Raw genomic sequence first — 26,057 nt, forward strand, 5'->3', positions numbered from 1 at the left:
TGTACAGTATGTTCACAAATAAAATAAAATTAAATTAAAAAAAATTAAATTCCCCAACAACAAATCTTCAAAGAAACAACTGCCCAATTAATAAGTGGGCTAAAGACTTTTGGAGTGTGTTCTTTACTCATATAAAACTTCTCTGTAACCTTCTGATTGAGAGTATTACAAAAGGAAACAATATGCCATTTGAAGGCCAGCATAGAACAAAAGAAAATATTTGTTTTAAAATTGGTCTGCTGCAAACAAACAAACACATGGATGTTTTAAAGTGTCTTATGCATGGATGTTTCACTCTTGATGTGATTTTCTTGTTGCAGGACTCAGTTATCAATTCCTTTAGTCTGGTCTGGAGTTTTCCATAGCAATAAGGATTCCAAAAAAGCAGGATCCAGTAAGTATGATCAGCAAAAGCAGCCTCTTCTCAGACCAGTACTCTTTTAAGGAGGCTCCCAAAGAAATATCTGCTGTTTGTTTTGTTCGTTTAGTTTGTGCTGGTTCTGGGGCTTGAACTCAGAGGCTGGACCCTGTCCCTGTACAGTGTCCTTGCCCACGTGCCCCCAAAGCTAGTAATCTACTGTTTAAGCCAAAAGTGCACTTCTGGATTTTTTGGTATTTAATTACAGATCAGAATTTGACACACTCTCCTGTCTGGTTTGGCTTTGAACTGAGACACTAAGAAAGCTAAGTGACATCAACTTTATGGACTTCCCTTTTGAACCAAGAAATACTAGATGAAGCTAATTATTAGGCTAATATTTGTAAAAGAAGAAAATATGTTCAGCAAAGGATCCATAACTTAAAAATCTCAGTACATATAGGTGCACTCAATCATTTTGGTATTATTTTCTCTGCTTGGCAGGATTATTATTGACTTCGTCATTCCTTTTGTGAAAACTTAAAGTAATATTTGCAATTTTTACTTGGTCGTGGGGCTTAAACTCTGATCCTGGGCACTGTCCCTCAGCTCTTCAGCTCAAGTTGAGTGCTCTACCACTTTAGCTACAACACCACTTCCAGGTTTCTTGTGGTTCATTGAAGATAAGGGTTTCATGTACTTTCCTGACCAGGCTGGCTTTGAACCAAGATCCTCTGGTCTCAACCTCCTGAATAGCCAGGATTACAGGCATAATCCAGCAGCACCTGGCTCATATTTGCATTTAGTGCACTTAATGACACTAAGTATACAAAGAATGGAAATCTGAATCAAATGATGTGACATTGCAGCTTTTCAGAATAATTGAGGTAGCAATAAATATGTTTTCCTTTTCCATTTTGTTACATTAATGCCTCATGAGCTATAGGACCCTCAGATTACCACCTCTTCCCTCTGTGTAGGTGTATTTAATATTAGGAAATGTTCATAGAGAAATAAAGAAAGACAGGTTTTTAGAAAGCAAAGTTAATCAGGAGATATATTTATCACACAGAGATTAAGAACTATGCTAAGAGATTTAGAATGTTAAAGGCAATGAGGAATAAGCCTAGTTGATAACTTGTTCTTCAATAACTAAAAATGGTTCCTTAGAACGGTTTCTGTTATACCTTATTGACTATCACTTATTCCTTTTATCTGGAGTTATTCCTTCTCTTCTGTCACAGCTGTTAATTAGCCTCTGTCTTTTTGGTGCCAGGACTGGCCCAAAGGTTTCTAAATCTCACTTAGATTACCCTTCTCATTGTGATTAGCAGTGACCACTCAAAAGCCTACAATCTTTGAATTTCCAGAATTAATCTTCCTGACATCTAAGCACATTCCTGGCATTAATTGCTGTGACCTAATGAACAAAACTTTTTTTTTTCCAACACAGTATCCAAATATTGGTAAAGTACATTAATTAGGTACTATCTCCAGGTATCAGTATGGATGGAGCAATTGTATATTCCAAGTATGGGTTTTTTTATTTTGCATTTACTAACTAAATATTTGTTGTTGTTGTTGTTGTTGTTTTGCCAGTCCTGGGGCTTAAACTCAGGGCTAAAGAATTATCCTTCAGCTTTTTTTTTTGCTCGAGTTAACCCTCTACCACTTGAGGCACAGCACCACTTCCAGTGTTTCTTATTCTATTTATGTGTACTGAGGAATTGAACACAGGGTTTCATGCATGCTAGGCAATCACGGTAGCATGAAGCCATATTCCCAGAGCCCTAAAAGACTTTTGTAAGATGGCTTTACATTTTCATTCTGTAACAATGTATCATAATTTTGGCCAGAAATTTTTGCTAGGAAAGGACATTGAACCCAATACTGAGTCCAATAATGCTAAATGGACAACGAATAACTGTCACAGTCTAGCCAGGGCACAGAGGGGCTTACCGCATGTAGCTGGTACAACAGACTGAGCGAGACAGCTCCTGAACCACAGCTCACCTCCAGAATGAGAGGGCCCCCTTGGTTCCAGCCACTTGGGGATGCTGGACCACCTCTCCAGCACCCATTCAAATAGTTCTTAAAAGAGAGAGAGTGAAAGAAAGATGGTCAGAATTACACTTAAGCCAGTTGCCAGTGGCTCAGGTCCACAATCCTAACTACACAGGAGACTAAATCTGACGATCATGGTTCACAGTCAGCCTGGGCAGGAACATCTATGGGACTCTTATCTCCAAAGAACCACCAGAAAATCATAAGTGGCACTGTGACTCAAGTGGTAGAGCATTAGCCTTGAGCTGAAGAGCTCGGGGACAGTGCCCAGGCCCAGAGTTCAAGCCTCACGACTGACAAGCAGTGAATTTCCCACCACAAGAAGTGGACTGAATAGCACCCATTGTCCTAGGGAGCATGGCAGAAGAGTTATGAGTAGGTCACCCAGCTTCTCTGTTCCTCAATTTCCCCAGCTGCAAAACTGAACAAAGTGAAGGAACCCTTTCCTCATGGGGATAGAGTAATAATGAAAGAGCCATGTTTTGTTTCATATTCCTATACCTGTCGCACCTTTAATAACACACACCATCTGAGCTTTTTCCGGGTATCTTCCTGTCATATTCTCACAGAATTGCTGAGAACTGTATCTGACTGCCGCTCCCTCTGTGCCTGGCCCTGCTCCGGAGATCCCTCTGTAGTAATCCCTTGTTTCCTCACAACTGTCCCATGAGGAGACTGAGGTCTGATGGTCAAAGCCAAACTCAGAATTTCACCTGTGTCCAAGAATTGGCTGCCGTGGACTAAGTTTGGAAAAATCCATCTAAATAAATTACTGAGTGTGACACTATGTGTCTACCATCCCAAATACAGAGGACTGGGCCTGGTGGTGCATGCCTGTCACAGATAGGAGGACCGCAATTCAGCCCAGCTTGAGTATATATTAAGCCTCAATCTCGGAAATGCCCAAAACAGAAAAGCTTGACTCGCATGGTAGAAGACCTGACTGGCAAGCCTAAGGCCTTGAGGTCAAACCATAATATACCAAAAAGAATCAGAGGTCCAGTGCCTCAAGCTCATGTCTATAATCCTATCTACTCAGGTGCCTTAGATCTGAAGATCACAGCTCAAGATTTAACATAGGGTTGGCCTCGCCCATCAGACGTCATGATGAGAAGACATGGAGTCTGACCTATGTTGCTCTGCTCCATACTAGCAGGGCTCATATGCTTACTAAGTGTTGGCCAAGCTCTCTGACCCCCTGGGAAGCCACCCAATGTGAGCTGCACTCCCAGGTTCTCCCAAACTCCCACTGCCACTAACCAGGCCCAAGGGAGTACACAGCTCCAGGGCACACAGATCTCTTGTTCTTTTAAGAGTGCTGAGTCCCCTTCAAGCGTCCCTCCCTTCCAGGTCCCTAGAGCTCAGCTGTGAATCCAATGCACCCCCGAAAAGATAGCAGGTAGAAGTTGCCATACCAGTCTCCTTGTTACAATGCACATCTACACAGACACACACAGACACACAGACATACAGACACACAGACACACACACACACAGACACACACACACACACACACACACACACACACACACACACACACACATCCAGACCTGTGACAGAAGACTTGTGAATGCAGCACCTGCATTTTGCCAAATGATCACTCACCTGAGTAAAGTCAGGCTGAACAAGGAGAAAGATGATCTCTCTCTCTGTGTCTCTCTTTCTGTCTCTCTCTGTGTCTCTCTCTGTATCTCTCTCTGTCTCTCTATATCTCTGTCTCTCCCCATCTCTGTCTCTCTCCATCACTGTCTCTGTCTCTCTGTCTCTGTCTCTGTCTGTCTGTGTGTCTGTCACTCTCTCTCTCTCTCTTTCTCTCTCTCTCTCACACACACACAGACTCAGAGCAGTCCCTCTCCTGAGTTTGTGGGAGACCAGATGGACCAGGAGCACCAGCAGAAGTTGGCAGAGCTGGGAAATGTGATCACCCTGTCAGAACTGTTGACAGCTGGTGCGGGGGGACAGCCGGGGTGCATGTGTGTGGGTGGGGTGTTCCTCCCAGATATTCACCTTCTGTTCTCACTCCCAACACACTCACCTCCATACTGGGCTTTTCTGGGAACCTCATCAAGTGAAAGGGTGACTGAGCATAGAAGACAAGGGCTCACACAGCAAGGGGGTCTATCTTCTGCATCCAACACCCTCCACCCGAGAAAAAAGGAAAAGTACCCAGAAGGCAAGTGTGGACATGCTGCTCCCCACCTCTGTACTAAAGCCACCAGGTTCCCACCAGGGAGAGGAAGAGTGCAGATGCGCCGCTGTGTGGCTCCAGGCCAACGGCTCTGTGGCACCCACTCCTCACCCAACCCTGCACCTCCCCGTTTCCTGGGACACTTTAGGCTAGGGATGGGGGTAGGATCCTCAGGTCAACACCCACCCCCATCCCTGTGGCATTTGTGGCAGGGCCTGGGCCAGAATGTGGGGCATGGGGGAGGTGCAGGTCCTGGTCGGGAGGAGGGAGGAGGGGGGATTTATGGGTTTGTGGGGTGTGGTCCTGCGTGGGCAGCCACTCACATGTGCTGCTGGGAGAAGCTGTTGGCCGCTGTTCCGGGTGAGGCCAGCAGCAATGACAGAGGCATGGTAGACACTCAGGCCCAGAGCAGATGACAGGGGGGCCAGGACAAGGTCAGACCAGAAGCCTGCCAGTGGCGCACCATTGAACCATTGCCTGAGGACTCCAAGAGGCACCACAATCTGAACCAGCAACACCAGGTTTGAAATGCTACACAGCTGGGAAGGGGAGGAGGGGGCCAGCGCACAGGCTGGCACATGGTGTGGCTGAGCAAGGCCTCTCTTCCTAGGCCTCAAGTCTCTTGCTCACCACTCACCCACCTCTACCTTCCTCAACTACTGGTAGTGGTATCAACCACAGAGGTAATCCCGGTGCTACAGGGCAGCATAGAATGTGGGCATGGCCACCATTCTTGTATACCATTGGTCAGAAAGAACCATGAAAGAATGGGGGTGTGTCTCAAATACTGTGATGCAGGCAGAATGGGCATAGTCAAGATGACAGCAGCCCCTTTCCCAGGAAACTCTATCCAATCCAGTTGGGGACAAGAGGGTGACCTGCTTGAGCCAGATGGCTGCACAGATTGTTGTGTATGTCTGTTTGTTGCCAGTCCCAGACCTTGAACTCAGGATCTAGGCACAATCTGTGAACTGCTTTTGCTCAAGGCTAACCACTGGAGCCACAGGGCTCTACTTCTGGCTTTGTTGGCACTGAAGTTGGACAGAAGTCTCAAGGACTTTCCTGCCTAGGTTCACTTTGACCATGATCCTCCTATCACAGCCTTGTAAGTATCAAGGAAGACTTTTGAGAGCCACTGCTGCCTGCCTAATCATTGGTCTTGCTGATGTACTCAAACAGACCAGTGTTTTCTCTATCCTAAGGTCTACGTGCTGGGAGCTCAAGCCCACAGTTTGAATCCTGGTCCTGCCACCTCCAAATGGCAGGAGATCCTAAGAAACTCACTCCTATTCATATGATTACCAATGGAATGTGATGTATTTCATGATTGAATGGGAAGTTCTTGAATGATTCTAGGATAAAATTATACATAATAATATTATAGGACACTGATAAATTGTAACTAACACTTTATGAAGCATTTAAACAATCACATTCATTAAATGGAGGCAGAATGAAATACCTAAGAATTGGGCTCACATACTATAAAGGTGCCATTTTTTCTGCCAGGACTGGGCTTTGAATGCATGGTCTGGCTAACACTGTTGCTCTCTGTGGGAAGGGGAAGCTTGCCTCCTTGAAGTAAAAAAAATCAAGTCCATTTCTTAGGCCTGAAATCGATACCCACCACTAGAAAACATCCTATTTGTGTACATTTTAAATATATGATTTATATTCATATGTGGACTCCATATTGTGTTCAGTGTAGTTACTCATTTTATTTTTTATTTTATTCATGTATTGACTGTTCATTTTATTGACTATTATCACACATATGGATTCCACTTCATACCTGACAACCAGGACTTTCACAGAAAAGAAAAACTTGTATCACTATCAGCTTATTACGCCACAATTCATTTTTTGGGGGTGCTGACATCTGAACTCATAGCCTACAAGACACAATTCATGAATGGGTGAGCGTCAGCACACCATCCTGGGGCAAATTGCGCTGACAGGCAGTTCCTAGGATCTGAAATTGGCAAAAACAAACAAAAAAAATTATCTCCCTGGCTTGCAATTGGTGCCCTTTTATCTGCCAGGCTTTGGATTTAAACTCAGGGTCTGGGCAACTCTGCAGCACTGTCGACCAAGGGGAAGCTCACCATGCTTGAAGACAAGAAAGTCAGGCCTGGGCCCTAGGCCTGAATTCAAGCCCCAGCACTGGGAAACATACTATTTATATACATTGTAAAGATAGGATTTGTAATTACCTATAGATGTTCAGTCCATATCTTGTTTGTTGTGGTTATTTATTGTATTTCTGTTTTATTCATTTATTTACCATTTATTTTATTGACTATGATAACACACATTCCATTTATTATATTGATGACAACCTATCACATAGTATCTAGATTTGTAGACATGTTCTCCATCATGTCTGACACCCAGGACTCTCAGAGAAAGGGAAAACAGGTGTCACACTATGCTTCTTCCTACATGATCCAATTGTTAGCAGTGCTGGGATATGAACTCAGAGACTAGCAAACCCAATTCATGAATGGGTGTGTCAACAAGGCAAGCTCTATCCCAGGAAGCTGCCAGGAAGTTCCCAGACCCTGAGATCAAGCCGTAGGGGTGGAAAAATAGCCATACATGGATAGGCAGGTGGTAGTATACCAATAAATATATATTTGTATGGAGTGCCAGAGACATCTACCTAGGATTCAATGACATAAACTATGTTTCTACCAAGTCTTAGGTAGTTATTACACCACCATTGAAGGAATAGGATTCTTTTCATGCTTAGTAAGATATTCATTAAGATCAATCAGCGTCCTAGGATCATTGTGTCTAATTTTAGACTAGACTAATGCACGCAGAAACTTTTCATTCAATCATGAGTTTGCTCACATTCCATTGGTATTCCCATGCATAGGAAGAGTCTCTTGGGAAAACACCCCACTGGTAGGTGTCAGGACCAGGACAAGAATTCAGGGCCTACATGGCTGTATGGGCCTATGGCATAGCCCACTAGCCTTCCCCAATGCAAAGTGAGGTACCCTATTATAGGTGTGTCATTGAGACCCAGGATGGTCACCATGAAAAGGAACAAAATACAAAATATCCATTTCACGGCTTTCTCTCTCTCTCTCTGTCTCTCTCTGTCTCTCTCTGTCTCTCTGTCTCTCTGTCTCTCTGTCTCTCTCTCTCTCTCTCACTCTCTCTCTCCATCCCTCCCTCCCTCTCTCCCTCCCTCCCTCCCTCTCTCTATTTGTTGTTTTGTTTTGTTTTATTTCTGGCAAGACTTCAGGGCCTAGGATCCCAGGATTGGCTATGGACCCATGGCAGCCCGCCACCCTGAGGTAATTGAAGCTGTTGTAGATTTAACTCAGTTAGCGTTAAATCTATAGCACTGTAGGAGAAATTGAAGCTCCCCATCCTTGAAGACTGCAATATCAGTCTATGTTGCAGGGCCTGAATTGAAACCCTAGCACGGGCAAAAATAATATACTCACCTATTTTACACATAGGATCTCTATTTACATTCATGTGTGAAATGTGTCTTATGTTCAGTGTAGATATTCTTTTTATTGTGTCTTAGTCATGGATGAATTTTTTGTTTTATTTAGTACGATGACAGATATGACTGTGCTGACATGGATGACAACCTATTTCCATGGCAATAGAGTTGCCTATATAGCATTCTTGATCTTCCCTGAGACCTAGGACTTTCACAAGTCAGGGCAGGAAAACAGGTGGATCGATGGGCTTCTCACTTCAGGATTCATCTTTTGACATTATTGGGATTTGAACACAGAGTCTAGCAGATCAAATTGGGGAAAGGTATTAGGTGGGGATACAGGCCTGTGAGCAACTAAGGAGCTAGGCCATTCCCAGGACCTGACATTGAACCCCAGGGAGGGCCAGGATAGGAAGAGATTCATCCTTGAAACATAAGATCGATATTGACATACATGTGCGGACAGCCTCTTGCATTAGGTGCACTTCTCCTTAATTTGTTTCTAATTCATGGAGATATTTTGTGTTTTACTGAGGCTGGTGGCAGGTATAGCTGTGCTGACATGGATGACAACCTGTTCCCATGGTTATAGGGTTGCTTATGCATTCATTCTCCATCCTAGCTGAGACCCAGGAATTTCACAGGAGAGGAAAACAGGTGCAATGACTGGCTTCTGACATCAGGATGAATCTTTTGTCAGTACTGGGATTTGAACACAGGTCTGGGTAACTGCTGCACTGTGGAGGGAGGGGAGGCTCACCATACTTGAAGACTAGAATATCAGGCCTAGACCAGGGCCTGATTTGAAGCCCCAACTCTGGACAAAATAAGAAGCCCACCTCTTTTAAACATAAGATCTCTATTTATTTACATACAGGTCTGGTATGCATCTTCCATTCAGTGTAGTTATTCTTTTTATTTTGTGTCTTTTTCAAGGAGGTATTGTGTATTCTGTTGATTATAGGATGACATATATAACTTTGCTGAGTTGGATGACACCCTATTCCCATGGGTGTGGAGTTGCCTATGCTTTCTTGATTCTTCATTCTTGCTGAGACCCAGCACTTGCACAGTACAGGAAAACAGGTGCAAGGATTGGCTTCTCACATCAGGATGAACCTTTTTGTAGTGCTGAGATTTAAACTAGGGGCCTAGCAGGCCCAACAGCTCAATGGGTCCACATGAGCCTACCATCTTCTGAGCTAGGCCATATCCAGGACCTGAGATAGAGCCCCTGGGTGGGGTGGGGCACAATATTCATCCATTCATAAGCTGAAGCTAGTATGCTAATAAATACCTATTTGGATAGAGTAGGAGATGTAATGAGCTGTGTTGGAATCCTATGTACCATGTGAGTACCGATTCTTGTATCTTTCCCAATGCCTCCAATTCTTGAATGTGATTCTTATTGTCATACTTCATGAACTCTTAATTTAAAATAATCATTGTGCCATACGTCTTGCCTATCATTTCCTATGAGAATCATGCATGAACTAAACTCTTCCCTAGGACTGAATTCAAGTACCTCATAACACTTATAAACATGTTAAATATATGATTTATACTTACTTCTATGTATTCAGTCTATATCGTGCTTGTTGGAGTGATTCATTGTATTTTATTATTGATTTATTTATTTAGCATTTATTTTATGGACTGTGAGTACACCAATAACATTTATTACATTTCTTCCCATCTATTCCATAGCATGTAGTTTTGCAGACCTATTATGAAATTGCACAGAAAAGGAAAACAGGTGTCACACTTGAAATCTTACACCAGGAAGAAAATTTTGGCAATGATGGGGCCTGATCTGAAGGCCAGAGAGGCCCAATTCATGAATGGCTTGTGTCAGCACCGCTGCCTCTATCCCATTCAGCTGCCAAGTGGATCTCAGGACTTGGGATCAAGCCCCAGGTTTGGCCAAAATAGCTGTAACTTTCTATGACGATGGTGGTATCTAAATAAATATAAATTTAGATATTAGGTACTGCCAGAGGTATCTAATAATGACATATACTACGTTCCTACCAATTCTCCTGTATTTAGGGAGGACTCCATTTAATCAACAGTTCTTTTAATGCATAATAATCTGAATTAAAATCAATCCGTGCCCTGTGATTATTGGGTCTAATTTTATGCTAGACACATTGACGGACTACTCATACAACCATGACATTGATTATATTCCGCTGGTGTTCCTATGGACAAGCAATATTTTCTGAGGCTCTCCAGCCCTTTTTACATGGCATGACCAGGATTCGAACTCAGGGTCTAGTGTCAGGTTGGCCTATGGCTTCACTGACAGCCAGCCAGCCTTCAGCAATGACAGGTGACCTACAGGTTGCAGCCATGTCATTCAGAAAGAGGATGGTCAACATGCAAGGAAGGAAAACAAACTGCTGAATATCCGCGGCTTGTGGCATTTTTCGGTGTTGTTTTCATTTTGTTTGGATGTATTCTTATAGGAGAAGCTCCAGAGTTGATCTGATGAATGGCATCAACCTATGAAATTTGTATTCAATTCAATGAGTTCATAACACAGAGACTGTTTTCATGAAATTGCACGTTGCAGGGCTCCCTTCACTGCTCCCAGTGTAGCCTAAGGGTTTCTCTGCATCCCAGGCCAGAAGTCTCTCTCACTGTCTGGACAGGCAGACAAAAGGCCTCACTCCTGTAAAGCTGTGTAACAGGCAACTCGATCTGGGCCAATTACTGAGGAGGAGTGTGGGTGGGCTCTGAAGGCCAGGAGAAAAAGGCTGCTTTGTACCCCAAACTATCTCTCTTCCCAGTGCTTTGATTTGACAGGAAGCATTCATTTGTACAACCTCCCATGGCAGCCCAAGTTCTGTGCACTTATACTGCCTTTGTGAGACTATATTCTGGTGTTCAGATAGAGTGCTCAATGTAATTCAGGAGTCCTTCTGGCAGACAACTAGGGCACTGAACTTAAAGAAATGTTTGTTTCATTGAGGCTGATGATGGGCCTATGATGTCTCTCCTAGATTTCCAGAAGCTTGGGAAATCTAAGCACATGTCAGATATCACAAACATTCCTGTAATCTAATTCTGGTGAAGTTCATCAGATTTTGAAACCTTTGACCTCTACCAGTTGGGCCCTGGGTGGCTAGATTTGGTGGTTGAACACAGGGTCTCAGGGCTGACCATGAGCTCAGAAAAGTCTAGTGCTTTACCATTTTGTGTCACAGCTTCATATTGCTTTCTGTGTGTGTGTGTGTGTGTGTGTGTGTGTGTGTGTGTGTGTGTGTGAGAGAGAGAGAGAGAGAGAGAGAGAGAGAGAGAGAGAGAGAGAGAGACAAAGAGAGAGAGAGAGACAGAGAGAGAGAGAGCGAGAGCGAGAGAGAGAGACAGAGAGAGAGAGAGAGAGAGAGAGAGAGAGAGAGAGAGAGAGAGAGAGAGAGAGAGAGAGAGAGAGAGAGAGAGTTTGTGTATTCAGTAATCCTGGAGCTTGTACTCAGGACATGATCACTGTGCCTAGTGTCTCTTGTACAAGGATTGCCCTATCCTACTTGAACCATAGAGCCACTACAGGTATTTTCCTAGTGATGTGGTCCTGATGAATGAAGCCCAAGGTTTCACAGATGCAAAGCACTCTACCCCTAAGGCACATTCCCTGCCCTGTACTTCAGGTTTGTTAGTTTGTTTCAGTTTTTTTGTTGTTGTTGTCAGTTGTAGGAGTTGAAATCTTGGCCTGGTTGCTATCCCTGAGCAATTGAAATCAAATCTTGTGCTATAACCACTTGAGCCACAGAGCCACTTTCTGATGGTTAATTGAAGCTAAGTGTCTCAAGGACTTTCCTGTTCAGGCTAGCTTTAAACCATGATCCTCAGATCTCATCCTCATGAGTAGCTAAGATGACAGGCATGAGCCACAAGCACCCAGCTTCCACTTCAGGTTTCTTAGTGATGAATTGGAGATAATAGGGTCATGGGACCTTTTGTTTCTGGCATAGTTTGGAACCTAGATACTCAGATCTCAGCTTCCTGGGAAGGCAGGATGACAGACCTTAACTATAGAACCCTAGGCCGTGGCACTCTGCTGCAAGGAGGTCCTTGGCTCCACATGGTAGAGTGGTAGCCATGTGCCCAAGAGGTAAATGTCCGTGCTTAGGCCCTGAGTTCAAGGTTCATGACTGAGAAAAAAACAAAACAAAACAATTGTCTGCCATAGACAACCCACTAGTCTTCACTAATACATAATTTTGTCCCTGCCATGGAGATATATCGGAGCCTCAATATTCTTGTCTGCATAATCATCTCAGTTGTGTAGCTCTTACAAGGAAAAGATGAAAGAATGCACCTTTTGAAGGACAAAACACACAACACTCTTTATTTTTTTCGGTCATGGGGCTTGTACTCTGGGCCTGAGCTCTGTCCCTCAGGTCTTCAGCTCAAGGCTAGCACTCTACCACTTGATCTACAGTGCCACTTCTGGTTTTATGGTGTTTTATTGAGATAAGTGTTTCATGGCCTTTCCTGCCAGTGTGGATTAGAACCACGATCCTCAGATCTCAGACCCTGAGTACCTAGGATTACTGGCTTGAGCCACCAACTCCTGGCTCCACATAACACTCTTTACAGGCCTCAGCACACAGCATCCTATGAAAGGCTCAGCACCCAGCACCCAATGCAGCACTCAGCACACTGCACCCCGTGAAGGACCCAGCACACAGCATCCTGTGCAGGAATCAGCACACAGAACTCCAAGAGGGACCCAGCACCCCAGGAAGGACTCATCAAATAGCTGTATTCCACAAGCTGTCATTAGTATTAGGGTGCTTTCATCAGTATCACCGTTCTTTCAGAAAAACATCACAAACTGCACAAAGTTCACATCTAATGATTCAGAGGATTTTTTTGGGGGGCAGGGGAGAGTCAGCCACAGGATTGCACTAAAATGTAGGAGGTACTGTCGTAAGATCTTTTGCTCAAATTTAGAGCTCCACCACTTTGAGCCACAGTTCAGAGTTTCACAGCATTGCTGCCAGGCCTGGGTTTTAAACCCACCAGTGTCAGATCTCAGCCCCTGAGTACCTTTGATGACAGAGGTGAGCGAGCGAGCAGCATCTGGTTCCGTGGACCTGGGTTGCAGTGGTATACCTCTGGCTAAGTCAGGTTAGATGGCAGCTGTCTGCACCAGACTCCCGGCTTGCTCTGTAATGAGGTATTTGAAGTCCTATCCTTATAGATTTACAGTCACAATATTAAATCTTTTTTGGTGTCCATCCTGGGTCTTGATTAAGGGTCTAGACACAGTCCCTAAATATTTATGCTCAAAGCTAGTGCTCGATGCTTCAGTGACATCACAAATTCCGGATTTTTATGTGCATGTGGAAGTAAGGAATCAAATCCAGGGCTTTGTATGTACTAGCCATCACTATACCAGTGAGCCTCAGGAGAGAAATGTGTATAAACAGATAAAAGTGTAGATTGGCATATGTATACATATGTATGTATAAAACAAGAGAAAGATGTTTGTATATTATGAAATTACATATATTATATTACTACCAATATCTGACAATTAAATTATTCCCTCCATTTTTAAGTTTCATTGTTGAATACATAATTAAGTATTAATTGAAAATTAGTCAATGTAGTATAATTGTTGTGTATAATTTTATAGTATACTCATTCACTAATTACTAATTTAATTGTTACATTTATAACATTCCATTTGTATGTATGTATATTGGAATGCATTTCTTAGAATCTGCTGCCAATCATTAGTGGCAGTCCCAGATTCAACCTCCAGGCCTAAGTTGAGGTTTCGGCTATGGTTTCCCTAATAGTCATCCAAATATCAGCATGCAAACTCATGTACATTTTCTGGGCCTCGTCATTTAGACCAAGAATGGTCACAGTGCAAAGAGAAAAAAATGTAACACTACCTTCTTGAACATCTCTGTTTTATCCTTCTCCTTTTTATTTTTATTTTTTGTCAACCCTGAGATTTGAACTTGGGTCCTAGTATCCCAGGGTCAGCTGTGGTACAGATGCCAAGACCTGACTTCAAGCCCAGTGCTTGGCCAAAAAAAAAAGGCCCTGGTTTGGAATTTGCACCATTTTTCTGGCAGGCCTATGATTTGAACTCAGGGTCTGGGTAACTCTGTGGCACTGTGAATGAAGGGGAAGCTCACTGTCCTTGAAGACAAGAAATTCAGACGAGTTCCCAGAGCCTGAATTAAATCCCCAGCACTGAAAGAATAATATTCATATATGATATATATTTACATACATGGGTTTAGTGAGTATGATGTTTATTACCCTTATTTATTTAGTATTATTACACATATAATATTTCATTTATCACATCTTGTCACATAGAATATATTTGATATGGATTATACATCATAATGAGACCCAGGAGTTTTTTTTTTCAGGAAAAAATGTGTCAGAATTGGTCTCTTACTCCATTAATAATTTTTGACCATGCTGAGATTTCAACTCACAGCCTAGAATGCCCAATCCGTAAATGGGGTCACAGTCTTAGCACACCAGCCTCTGGCAAATTGAGCTGCCAGGAAGTTCTAAGGACCTGTGATGAAGCCACAGTAGTTCCCAATAGATAGATAGATAGATAGATAGATAGATAGATAGATAGATAGATAGATAGATAGATAGATAGATAGATAGATAGATGTGTAGATTGCTGTATATATATATATATGTATATACTTAGAGAATATGAGGATATCATTAAATTATATATATAGTTACCAATTATTAGTTATTAAGTTATGTCTCCATTTAATGAAGTATCATGGCTGAATACTTATAAAAAACATTAATTAAAAATTAGTCAATATCCTTCCATTATGGAATCATACCATGGTGCTAGAATGGAAGATATAAATCCTATAATTTTTGTGTGGCATTCTAAAATACAATCATGAATTAACTGAAAATTTAATGATTACGTTTATTACATTCCATCAGTATTCACATAAATAGGAATGAGTTTGTCAGGATCTCCTTCCATTTGTAGTGACAGTCCTGGCATTCGAACTCCAGGCCTGGGTAGTTTACTTCGAATGCAAACCTTTGGAATGACACTGTAAAGATTTCAGACTGTCACGATTTAAAAAAGAACAAGAAGAACAAAAGAAAGCCAGGTGTCAGTGGATCCTGTCTGTAATCCTAGCTCCTCAGGAGGCTGAGATTTAGAGAATGCCAATTTGAATCCAGCCAAGTCTGCGACCATCTTATTTCTAAGAGATCACAGGAAAATATCCCCATGGGTTAGGGCTGTGGCTCAAGGGCAGGGAGCTATGCTTGAGCAAAAGGAGATCAGGGATAGGGCTCATATTTCAACGTCGGACCTGCCAAATAAAAAAAAGAAGGCAGTAACACCATGTTTCTGTGTATGGATGGATGATGTATGGATGGTGAGCATTCATCATGTGGCCCATGCCCAGCCCCCAACCTGGACAAGCTTGGACATGCCCTCAAAGAGTACTAAGTCTGAGCTGGCAGCTTAAACAAAACATCCTTCTCTGCCATTTAGTAAATTAAACCCGAAGGCTTCCCTGGGTTGGTGTATGTAGTGGGTGCATTATGTTCTGGCTGAGAGGCCCCATTGGGATATCTAGCAGTCAGCCACTGCCTCAAGAGAGACCACAGTTCCTAGGATGTAGGAGTTGTGAAAGGTTCTGGTTCCATATTTCATATCCCTCTGTAAGATGTAAGCCTCGATCTCTGGGGCCTCGTGGCTATCATTCATTCATCATTTCTCATTGCCTAGTCTCAGGCTGGTCCCAAATCCTGGCAAAGATATGAAATGGCCAGTGATTTCTTTGTTGAAAAAGGTACACAAATAAATCCCACCCTCATAGCTCCTGTTAGAAGTAAGCCTTAGCTGCAAATGTGGCTTAGTTGTAGAGTGCTTACCTAGCAAGCATGATGCCCTGTGTTCGAATCCTCAGTAGCACACAAACAGAAAAAGAGAAAAGTGGCACTGTGTCTTAAGTGGTAGAATGTAGCCTTGAGCAAAAGCAGCTCAAGAACATACCCACACTCTGAGTTCAAGCCACAACACTGGCAAAACAAAAAAAGTGATCTTGGTGAGACATATTCTTCTGGGACTCAGGAGAACCGAGGTTATAGGTAAGACATAGAGGGCAGGTACTGGTGGCTCATCCCTGTAATCTCAGCTACTCAGGAGGCTGAGACCTGAGGTTCATAATTGCAAGCCAGTGCAGACAGGAAAGACTATATGAGACTCTTTCCTCCAATTAAGCACCCAAAAGGCCAGAGCTGTGGTTCAAGTAGTAGAATGCTAGTGTTGAGCATAAAAATTCAGGGATACCGTCCAGGCCTTGAATTCAAACCCCAGAACTGGCACACACACACACACACACACACACACACACACACACACACACCAATATAGAGCATTAGCCATCAGCCTGCACAAGTTCCATCTCTAGCAACTCAATATAAAAAAAGAGGGAGAAGGGAAGGAAAGACTTGCTCCAGGAGGTGATATAACCAGTGCCAAAATTCCACAGGAGTACCGAGATGTGGTAAAAGGACAGAGAGCCTCAGGCATAAGGCATAAGCATGGGCAAAGGTCCTGAGGTGTGGTGTAGAGCAGGTGGTATGAGTGGAATGAAGTTTCGGTGGCTTCAGAAAAGTCTGGTAGATCCCTCAAGGCTGGGTCAAGGTTTATACTTGAGTCACAGGTAGGGCAGAGCATGGGGTCCCTGTATGGGACTCAGGAGAAAGATTAGTTTGGCTTTTTACCATGGACCCCAGCCATTTCCTGTGGCTGGAAGCCTATTTTTCCCAGCTCCTGACCCTCAATCTTTATTTTCATTGAGGAGTTAGGGCAAATGCAGGGAAGAACTCTTGCTTATGAAAATCTTCTAACCCAATGCCACCAGTGGCTCAACCCCTGTAAATTCTAGCTACTCAGGAGTCTGAGATCAGAGATCGTGGGTCAAAGCCAGCTCAGGGGTGGAAAGTTAATGAGACTCTTCTTGCCAATGAACTACCAAAAACCAGAAGTGGAGCTGTGGCTCCACTTGAGAGAAAATGTTAAGAAACCAGAGCCCAGACCCTGAGTTCAAACCCCGGTACTGACACAGAAAAAATAAAGAAAACCTTTCAGGAGCTCCCAGCCACTGTGGAGAAAGGCTATTATTTGCTGGGCACAGTTGGTTCATTCCTGTCATCCTAGCTACTCAAGGCTGAAACCTGAGAATCAATCAAGATTTAAAGTTAGCCTGGGCAGACTCTTATCTCCAATGAATCATCAAAGAAGTGGGAAGCAGAACTACTGTAGTTCAAGTGGTACAGCACCAACTTTGTGCAAACAAGCTAAAGGATAGCATCTACGTCTACACTCTGAGTTGAAGTCCCAGTACACATACACACACACACACACACACACACACACACACACACACTAACATCCTTAGCAGGTGCTAGTGGCTTATACCAGCAATCCTAGCTACTCAAGAGGCTGAGATCTTAGGAATGGCAGCTTGAAGCCAGCGAGGCAAGAAAGCCATGAAACTCTTATCTCCACTATACTAGTAAAAAAGATGAAAGGTGAGCTGTGGTTCAAATGATAGAAAGTTAGCTTTGAGCAAAGGAACTCAGGGACAGTGACTAGGCCCTGAGATCCAGAACTAAGATTTTTTTAAAGACATCCTTTGCCACTCCCACAGGCCATAAATCCAGATTTTGGTCATCCTAAATCTCACTTCCCCTCTTGCCACTTCCACAGTACTCACACAAGTGGCTGGTGTGTGGCCAACACTGGGTTAAGAAGTGAATGTACAAAAGGGGGGACATAGCCAGGTCAAGACTAATGCCCCAGAACATTCAGGTATTGGCCATACCAGTTCCCTGGCCCTGGAATCTAAAGTCTGTGCCTCTGTATTCTTGGCATCCAGGCTTGTCTAGAAGGACCTGAGAGGCCCAGCTGGGGCCGGAAGTTACACACAGAGACACACACACACACACACACACACACACAAACACACACACACACACACACACACACACACACACACACACACACACGGACATTCCAAGGCCTCAGCAGTTCCTGAAAACAATGAACTCTCTCCATTAGGATCACATCCGATTCGTGAGAAGATGGCACTATCATACTCAGACCAACTGTAGACACAAAATTGAGCTTCTCACATATCTGGAATATCTCATCACCCAGCATACAATTTCCTACCGTACACACGTCTATGTGGAAAAATAAGGCCACTTCTTTGTTTATTCTTGGTCATGGGATTTGAACTCTGGGCCAGAGCACTGTCCCTCAGCTCTTCAGCTGAAGATGAGCACTCTCCCACTTGAGCCACAGAGCCACTTCCTGTTTTCTGGTGGTTCATTGGATATCAAGTAACACATACTTTTCTGCCCAAGCTGTCTTGGAACCATGGTCTTCATATCTCATGCTTCTGAGTAGCTAGGATGAGAGTTGTGAGCCACCGGCAGCAGCCAGTTTCAGCCACCTTCAAATACCCAGAGGAAAACCAATTCATTAGGCCACAAACTTCTTGCAACCCTTGACTTCAGACTTTGACACCAGCATCCTAATCCATTCTTCAATGGACAGAATGCAGACACAACAACCCCACCCCAGCACACATTCGCCCACTCCCTGCCTGACACAGGCCTCATCCTCTTGAGTTCTTGGTAAGGTACCACCTATCCTACTGTGGCTTCAAATGGGGGCAAAATTGGGGAGTTCTTAGAAATGTCTGTACAGTGAGGCCAGCACCTGGTCTCTCAAACACAGCACCCACACACAACTCCACATCTCTACAGGCAAAAATGTTTTACTTTTCAGTTGTGGGGCTTGAACTCTGGGCCTGGATGCTGTCCCTGAGCTCTTCAACTCAAGGTGAGCACTCTACTACTTGAGACACAGCACCACTTCCGGTGTTCTGGTGGGTTTTGGAGATAAGAGTCTTAGGGTCTTTCTTGCCCAGGCTGGCATTGAAGTGTGATCCTCAGATCTCAGCTCTTGAGTACCTAGGATGACAGCTATGAGCTACTGAAATCTTCCATAAAGGAGCCGTGAAACTGTGAACGAAAAAACAAAAGTTGTGACTGGGCTCGTACTTGGTATTGATAAAAAAAAAAAAACAATAACAACAAATATACACACAGAGAGAGAAATAAAATGCTTTTGCTGTTTTTAGACATGGTGACTTAAATATATTTTCATTGCTCTCATCTTCATGCTCTTTCAAGACACACACACACACACACACACACACACACACACACACACACACACACACACACACTCACACACACACACACATCCAGAATGGTGACAGAAGCCTCTTCCATGCAGCACCTGCATTTTGCTAACTGATCACTTACCTGAGCACAGTCAGGCAGGCTGTACAAGGAGAAAGATTCTCTCTCTGTCTCTCTGTCTCTCTGTCTCTGTCTCTGTCTCTGTCTCTGTCTCTGTCTCTCTGTCTCTCTCTCTCTCTCTCTCTCTCTCTCTCTCACACACACACACACACACGCACACACATACACACACGCACACACAAAATCAGAGTAGTGCCTCTCCTAAGTTTATTGGTTCCTCATCTGGGACAATGAACAATCTGGAGCACGCAGGTTCCCATTCCCCATTCCCTTGTCAGAACCAAGATCTCCCACCCAAGGGGAGCACCACTCTAATGACACAGCACCACCCCGCCTCTCTCCTTCTCCAGGGCGAGACACTTCCCCTTTGGAACAACCAGCCTTAACTCCCCATTCACCAAAACCCTAAGACAGGACGCTGGGTGAAAAATCCCCAGACAGGTGACTCCTCAGAGCCAGGACTGAAAATAAGCAGAGGGTCATGGGGTACCCAGGGGGTGTCTGTCCCGGGGTGGGGGTGGTGTTTAGGAAATGGATGGGGTTCTAAAGGCTACATACATGAACAGATTCCCTACTTCCAGCCTAGATGCTTCTGGGTGACTGGTTGGATTCTTGGGGAGGACAAGGACACCAGATGTACCAGGAGCACAAGCAGATGCTGGCAGAGCTGGGAAATGTGATCACCCTGTGAGTACTGTTGACAGGTGGGGTGGTGGCGGACAGGCCATGTGTATGTGTGTCAGAGGGAGTGTGTCACTTCCAGATATTCACCTTCCATCTGACCCCCAGTGCTCTCACCTCCCTAGTGGGCTTTTCTGGGACCCTCCTTAGGTTAGAGGGTGACTGAGAACAGAGGACAAGGACTCACACAGCAAGAGGGCCCTATCTTCTGCATCCAATACCCCCCAACCTCAGAAAAAAGGAAAAGACCCAATAAGGCAGGTGTGGAGTTGCTCCCCTCCTCAGAATAAAGCCCCCAGTTTCCCATCTTGGAGAAGAAGGTTGAACATGTGGCGCTGTATGGTTCTCACTGCTCCGGGCCAGGGGCTCAGTGATGCCGCCTTCGAAACTCCCCATTTCCTGGGACACTGACACTAAGGATGGTAGTAGGATCCCTGGGTCCACACCCACTCGTCCATCTCCCACTCCTGGGACGCATTTGTGACAGAGCCAGGGCTGGCACCCGGTGCTGGTGAGGCAATGTTGGGATACGCGAAGGGAGGCAGGAGTCGTGCGTCTGGGTTGGGGAGAAGGGGGATTGGGAGAGGTCACAAGGTGTGGGCCCACGGGATGTCCACTCATATGTGCTTCTGGGAGAAGCTGTAGGCTGGAGTTCTAGGTGCAGAGGACAACAATGGCAGCATCATGGCAGATGCTCAGGCCCAGAGTAGAGGACGGGGCGGGGGAGGCACGACATGGTCAGGCCCACAATCTGGCCTGGGCACACCATCGCTTGATGACTCTGAGAGGCACTGCGGGTCTGAGCCAACAGAAACATGTTTGAAACATGATGTCGCAGAGAGGGCAGGAGAGGGGCCAGGACAGGGGCAAGCAGGTGGCAGGGCTAAGCGTGCCCCAGCCCCAGCTGAACTCCTGGCACAGGGACCTTGGACTCAGGTCCTACTTGGCCTCTGAGCCTCCCTGGGACTGTGGGAGGGATGTGCCTGCTGTGCTGGATTTGTGCTCTGTGCTCCTGGGCCAGACCTGTGCTCCTACAGCAGCAGAGGCCAGCCATTGCCGCAGTCTCCCCTGGTGCATATGGCTGCTCAACTCTCTGCTCTCTTTCTCTGCCACCACTTCTCTCGAGGGTTGCCCTGCCCCACAGCGCAAGCCTGTCAGCCTCTGGCTGCACCAGCTATGTGCCCCCTCTGCTATTCCCTGTCCTCCTCTTGTTCATGCCCCTCCCCCCTCTGCCATGTCCCCCACCTCTTAGCCTTGTGCTGCCCTGATTCTGCAATAAGGCTACCAGGCCATGGCAGAAGCAGCCTCACCTCATCTCAGGGCGTACTCCAACCCTAGCAGCTGCCGAGGTTGATTGAATCTCCCCTCAGTCCAACCGCTGTGGGAGAATCTTCTCCATCCACCCTACACACTAAGCAGGTGCAAGATGACCCTCCGTGTTTGTGTGTGTGTGTGTGTGTGTGTGTGTGTGTGTGTGTGTGTGTGTGTGTGTGTGTGTGTGTTTGTGATTGTCGGAGATACCTACCTTTCAAGGACTCAGAACATAGCACCCTTTGGGATGACAGCACACAGAAAACTTTAAAAAAATAGCACCAAGAAACCTATATAATAGCAGCAGCACAATATGGCTTTTTAAAGACTCACCACATAGCAACCTTTGGGATCCTCATGGTAATCTAATGACCAATAAGATTAGACATGCCATTTTGACATCACTAAACTTAAATATCATAGTATTATGACATCATATATCATAGTGGCACTATAGATATATTGCGAATGCCTATTCTGTTATCTCATTCTATTTCAAGGAAGCACTATTGGTGGATATCAGAAATCTATTGTGAACTCAAAGCCACTGTGACATGAAAATTCCCTTTGTGACATCACAGTGCCATTGTGATATCATTAAGCTGTTTTGACATCACAAACCTGTCCTGTCCATTGTGACCTGACTATCAATGTGACATCACAAAGCCATTGTGATATCACATTGCTGTTGTGACATTACCATCACCTTGAGACCTCCAAAACCCATTATGACATCTTTAGCACTTTTGAAAAAAAAAACACATGGCCTTTGTGACATCACAGTCCCTTTGTGTATCCATATCTTCATTGTGAAATGTCAGTTGAGATCAGATATGCCATTGTAATATCACAGAGCATTTATAATATAATCATCAGCACATTGTCATTATGACAACATCAGCTCATTGTGAAATCACAAATGTGTAATGACATCTTACCACTATTACATTACATTGTCATTGTGACATCATATATACATTATTAATGCCTATTATGTGATTTCATTATATTTCAAATGTTGCATGTGGTTACATATCAAAAACATATTTTTACTTGATAACCATTGTGATATCACAATCCCTTTGTGACATAACATTGCCATTGTAATATCTCTAAATAACTGACAACTCAAACATGTCCTGTCATCATAAGGTTTATGACATGTTGCCACTCTGTAATGTTAGGTCCATTGAGAGCTCAACCTCTTTTCTACTTCATTATTGCAGATATGACATGAAATATTAGAAATATACTGTGACATCATGAATATTGTGACATCACACTGCTAGACATCACAGTGTCATATTGTCACATCACAAATCTGTTCTGTTGTCACATCACAAATCTATTCTGACTTCATCACATTTGTGTCAACAAATACCTTCGGAATCCTCACAATCCCATTCTGAACTCATATACCCATTGTGAGTTAATGACAATTGAGGTCTAGAATGACATTGTCACATCACCAATCTACTGCGACATCACAAAACTATTTTGAACTCATCGCTATTATGGCATCAGCAACTAATTGTGACATAACAACACTCTTATGACATTATAATTTGACATCATATTGCAATTGTGATATTACTGTACCCTTATGCTTTCACAAACCTATTATAACCTCATCACATCTTAGAAAATTCATGGCCTTTGGGAGATCAAACTCTTTCTGTGAACTTGTATCATTGTGAACTTGTAGCAATTGAAATTTGAAATAAGATGTGATATTACAAACTAGTTTTTACATCACTAAACCATTTTTATATCATTAATGAAGTACCCCATTTTCGGATACCCCCTCTTAGACCACCAGAGACCACGATCAATGCAAACAGCAGAGTTGTTTATTGCAAGCTAGAACTTGGTCGTCCACGCACTCAGTAACCGGTGACTCTAAGAGGTCCTGAGCACAAAATTAGCACAGCTTTTATACTATCAAACAAGTCTACAAGTTCAGGGGGTTCCCACACAAGCAAGTTTATGGGTTTTCCACACAAGCAAGTTCACAAGTTCAGGGGATTTAAGTCCACCTTGACTGCACTTCCCTTTTTCTGAGGGAACACCTTGGCAGCTGTTCTGTTCCTTAAGGGTGGGCAGCGTTGGTGGCAACCTGCGGTTTTCCTGAAAGCTATTAATTTTCTTTGGCAGCACAGCTCTCTTTGGGGGTTACTCTAGGGCAGCACAGCTCAGGGGGCTTGATTTCAAAATGAGTTACTTTAGCTCTTCAATTAACACTTTACAACCGAAACCTGTTAGGAACTTTAGCACTTTTGACAAAAAATCATGGCCTTTGTGTCATCACAGTTCATTTGTATATGTCATGACTTCATTATCTTATCCGCACTATAACCTAATGGCAATTAAGATTGGACATGATATTGTGACATCATAAACCCTTTGTGACATCATCACCAGTGTGACATCAGACTGTCATTATGATACCATCAGCTCATTGTGATAGCACCAGAATACAGTGACATCATAGCATCATTACATCGCATTGCCATTTTGCTGTCATAGGGGTTGGGAAGGTAGCTCAGTGGTAGAGCACTTGCCTTGCATGCATGAGGCCCTGGGTTTGATTCCTCAGCACCACATAAGCAAAAAGAAAAAAGACAGAAGTGGCACTGTGGCTCAAGTGGTAGAGTACTAGCTTTGAGCTGAAGAGCTGAGGGACAGTGCCCAGGCCCAGAGTTCAGGCCCCATGACTGGAACCCTCCCCCCCAAAAAAAGAAAGCTGTCACAGACACATTGTGATTGTATATCCTGTGATTTCATTCTATTTCAAATGTGGCATATCTCTTGCTATCAGAAACACATTGTGACCTAATAACCATTGTAACATTATAAACTCTGTGTGACGTCATAACCAGTATGACATCACATTATTGTTATGACATTTTTAACTTATGGTGACATCACAAAATAACAATGACATTATAGCATTTGCCATTAGGGCATTGTGATAACATAGACACATTATGAATGCCTAATCTGTGATTTCATTGTATTTGAAATGTGGCATGTGGGTTGATAACAGAGACTCATTTTGATATCATAACCATTTTCACATCAAAATCCCTTTGTTACATCAATTTTGCATTATGACATCACAATGGCAATGTGATGCTAATAAGGCATCGTGATATCACAATGGTCACAAACTCACAATGGGTTTCAGATATCATTGACAGTAGTAGAATCAAATAACATAATAGGCAAACACAACGTGTCTATGACATCAGAATGACAATATGATGTTACAATGCTATGATGGCATTGTAGTTTTACATGTCAAATTGAGCTGGTGGTGTAATGGCAACATGATGTCACAATTATAATGATGTCAGAAAGGATTTTTTATATTTCAATGGCATGTCTGTTGTCAGTTGTCATTAGTTCTCCATGAGGATATGAATACAAAAAAGTTCTGTGATGTCAGAGAGGCCATGTGTGTTTATAAAGTGGTAAGAGGTCAAAATAGGCTTGGGATGGCACAATGTGATCTGTAATGTCACAATGGAAATAAGATGTCCCATTGGGTTTTTAATGTCACAGTGGTGATGAGGTCACAATGGTTTTGTGATGTCACAGTTTGTAATTTCAGAATGATATATCTAATTTCAACTATTAATAATTCAATATGAGGATACCAGGTGATAGAAGAAGCTTCACAGTATGAGGTCATACTATGCGAAAACCCAATGGAACAGTGATTTCACAATGACATTGTGATGTCTCAACATCATGTTATAATAATGTTTTGATGTCACAATTGGTGACGCCATACTGATGAGGAGGTTGCAATAGATTTGAGATGTCCCAAGGGGTTGGTGATGTCACAGTGGCATGTGGGATCTCAATTGTCATTAACTCAGCATGAGTATATGAGTTTGGGAAGGGATTCTGATGTCCCCAAATATATGTAATCAAAAAGTTGAAGAACTAACAGGTCTGAGATGTCATAAAGTGACACAATGGTTATGATGTCCAGTGGTGTGATATCATGATGTTACAATGGATTTTAGATATCTCATGTCATATCTGAAATATGAGGTCAAACGTAGATTTTCAACTCACAAAAGGCCTAAGATATCACAATGACATGTCACAAAAGTTATGAGGTCAGGAGAGGTATTTGATGTCACAGTGGGTTAGTGATGTAACAAAGGCAATGTGCTGTGACAAAGAGATTTTGATGTGACAAAGGGTATGAGTTCACAATGGTTTCCTGATATCAACCCACATGGCACATTTGAAATAGAATGAAATCCAAGAATAGGAATGCACAACATTACCATGCTTATGTAACTGTAATTCCTCTGTACACTATACTTACAATAAAAAATGCACAGATGAAAAAAAATGGTATGGTGTCATTGGGATTTGGTGATGTCACAATGATATGATGGTGTCATGATGACAATGTGATTTCACAGTCACAATTTTTGCTCAAAGTATTTGTGATGATACAGTGCTATGTGTGATCACAATTTTCATTAGTTCACTATGAAGATATGGGTAAACAAAAGGTCTGTGATGCACAGGTCTGTGCTGAGTTAACAGTAGCTTTGTGATGTCACAATGTGATTGTGAAGGCACA

Source organism: Dipodomys merriami, unplaced genomic scaffold, assembly GCF_024711535.1.
Source record: "Dipodomys merriami isolate MVZ:Mamm:240054 unplaced genomic scaffold, mDipMer1.0.p SCAF_709, whole genome shotgun sequence".
Taxonomy (NCBI): Eukaryota; Metazoa; Chordata; class Mammalia; order Rodentia; family Heteromyidae; genus Dipodomys; species Dipodomys merriami.